General features: G+C 36.7%; 1 protein-coding gene across 6 annotated transcripts in view; it reads right to left on the bottom strand.

The window, feature by feature from the left end:
• LOC102673797 overlaps positions 1–3293 on the bottom strand; it is a 110959-nt gene that overhangs the window by 104981 nt on the left and 2685 nt on the right. The window lies entirely within an intron of this gene.

Genomic DNA, 3293 nt, shown 5'->3' with positions numbered 1-3293 from the left:
AAAAAAAAAAAAATAGCTCTGAAACGAGTTCGATGGAAAATAAATTTTTTCGAAATTCTTGATCGCGATTCATCCCTCCAAAATAATTCTATAACCGTGTTGTTACACGCGCTATAGAAAATCGTCACGTCAAAGAAGTTTATACGATCCTGTCGTGCCAGATTCCAATTAATCGCAACGATGAAACCTTTAAATCGACCTCCTCTCCCCTCCCTTATTTTGCATTATTTCTCCCTCGCAAAATGTTCACTCCCTCCCTCCCTCGTTCATCGTTTCATCGCGAAATCGCTGACTTTCCCACTCGCCACGGCTCGAATAAAATTTCCACGGCGAGAGGCCTCGCCCTCGAATTTTCCAACCATCCACCGGCTATCGATCGGCACACGGACACCGCGATTATCCCGATACGGCCGTCAAGAACCGGAGAAATTGCACAGAATCCCGACCGAGCAACGAGGAAAATTAAAAAATGTTGGTGAACGAAAGCGGACGAAACGATCTTCTCTTCGAGGATTCGAGGGCGTCTCTCGAACGGAGGGGAGGAAAAGAAAAATGCAATGACGCAGGGATAAATTACTGGTGATCGATCGCAATCGATCTCGACCATGAACGAGGATTATTAGCTCGACGAAAAAAGATTGTTTCTCTGGTTCCATTTTTCAGATACGTGGAACGAAAGATAACTATTTTCGTGCGAGAAAATGCACGGCCAAACGTGCAGAATATTTTGTTCCGATTATTTGGAATAAATATATTTAGAAGCGCGATGATAATAAAATAATCGAAAAGTGTTTCGAAAAGTGGTTTGAGGAAAGAAACACGTCCTATCTTGTTACCCCTATCATTTCTTAATCAAGCTAAAAATAATTAGCTAGAATTGTAGAACATGGCAAAGGGGGTAGGCGTTATCACCACTTAAACACAGAAATTTCTCGGAAAGACGTAAATTTGTTCTCCCATCGGGAATATCATTCACGAAGATAACGTCCCTTAAACGGTCTATCTCATTTCCACGCGCACTATTTTAAGCTTTACGTTTCGCGTAACGGTGTCGTTCGTAACAATCGCCATTCTTGCGAGGATATCGCCAACTTCTGATCCTAATCCCCACGAATGTAATCGACCGGGAAAATTTTGTTTAATTTCCTTTTGACACGCGCACGATACCAACTTTCTCCCCGATTACTTTTCAGATTACTTTGCAACGAAACACGGAGGAGCGATTTTATAAAGATGAACGAATAACTTTTCCACTTTTAGCAGCACGATAGCGTAGGGACCTCACGAAATTTCATTAATAACGTGTCCGAGGAACCCACGCAGTGTCCATTCATTTCTCTTCTCGAAACGTTGAACAACTTACTTTATTTTAGGATAGCTCGAAGGCCGATATTTGCGAGTATCTTGCCACGAGGAGAAATTTTGTCCCATTGCGAAAAATCCGCTCGCCGCAAAAATTCCTCGCCGAAAATCGTCATAAACGCGTCAAGATTTACGGATTCCAAGATTTTTCGCGCCCCAAAGAGATATGTTTGTGAACCGTCGCCTCGTCGTAGATGTTCTAAGAAACGAGGGGATGATTTCAAGGATTTCATTAGTCTGGGATTGCGATTTTTAACGATGATAAGTTCAACGGATTATCGCACGGTTTAGAAAAACTGGGAAGGGGAACGCACATTGCGTTTAACGAATTTCACGATTAAGTCATCTTGGCAAATCTTGTAAATCTTTAAATCTTGTATGGTTCGGATTTAACGTAATCCAATTATCCGTTTTTCATGTTAAATTAAATCGATACGCGTTAAGAAGTTCGTGAGCTCGTAGAAGAATTGTCAAAGTGAAAATTGTGGAAATCCAGAATCTTGATCGAGGATCGAGGATTGAAAAGAAGAAGAACTTTTCCATGTTGGAAATATATAGATAACTGGAAGAGTTGTTTGAGAGTTAAAGGAACGGTGAAAAGAAACGTTTTTAGAATTAACAAGATTTCTTTAATCGGGGATACGGTTCGACGATTGAAACAAATCAGGGAAACGGGGTGAAAAAGAGAAACCGAGAATATTGTGACACAACGGATAGCTTAAACGAAAGCATCAAGAGCCTTCGTGAAAATAATTTTTCTCTGGATAAAATGCATTAATGGAAATTCCGAAACACTCGTAAACAAAACAACGAAATTTTAAACGGACTGAATAAGAGAAATTTATTTGTATTAATTGAAAGTGGTGAAAAGAACAATTGACATTGTAACGAGGAGGAATAAATTTTAATTCTTTAAATTAAATACGGAAATATTATTGGAAAAAATTATACTTTAAATTTCATCTTTGAAATTGTTTCAACGAAAAAGGAAACCGATGGCAGAAGAAGAGGAAGATAAATACGAGAAAATGTTAAAAAGTATCACTATCGACGAAGATAAGAAAGGATAATTAATAGAAGAAAACGTAAGAAATAAGATAAGACTCGACAAATTTAACGAAAGAAGAAAAAAATATGAAAGGAAGTGCTTCGAAAATAACTTTGTTTGTTATGAAATGATAATCTTGAACATTTTGTACAATTTTTAATACACAAAAGGAAATGGAAATACGTTGAAACAAAGCATGTAGCATGTACTTCGTTAGCTTTGTAAATTAATCGATCGAACGGATATCCAAATAAGCGGATATATACAATTCGTACAAAGAAACGAAAACGTTTATTGTTAGATTATCGTCGATAATTTTTCAAATTATTAAGACGAACGATATATGAAACTCCCATATGATCGTTTATTCCATACCAATACTATTCTACTTTTTGCAAGTTTGATGATAAAAGAGTAACTTTTGTTCGACGTTACTATGTTTTCGATAAAAAAGCGAAGAAACTGTCGACAAAAAAAAACTTGTCGAGAATATTTGCGACGTGATAACACGTGAAAAGTTTCACACAGCGTGGAACGAAGAAATTCCTGATCAATGAACATCAGATTGATTTATATATTTCCAAAGGTGTACGAATAAAAATATTCCGAAAAGAATAAATAAATATATGACAATGATTCCTTCTTACAAAATGTAAACATATATATGTGTATATATAAATTGAAAAAGAAACCTTGAAACGCGTTCGAAGAATTTTCTGATTTGCTTTAAAGTCGTATCGGATGAAAGATTGTTCCAAGGTTACCGTTTTCTCTTTCATTTACACGATCAATCCGATTTACTATTACGAAACGTGTACAGTACAAATCGTGTATTGACATAAATCAGGGCGTATGTTGTTTCTTAAATAATTCGATTCGAAAA

Source organism: Apis dorsata, unplaced genomic scaffold, assembly GCF_000469605.1.
Source record: "Apis dorsata unplaced genomic scaffold, Apis dorsata 1.3 scaffold_82, whole genome shotgun sequence".
Lineage (NCBI taxonomy): Eukaryota > Metazoa > Arthropoda > Insecta > Hymenoptera > Apidae > Apis > Apis dorsata.
The sequence above is the reverse complement of the archived record's forward strand: the minus strand, read 5'-3'. Positions and strand labels throughout refer to the sequence as shown.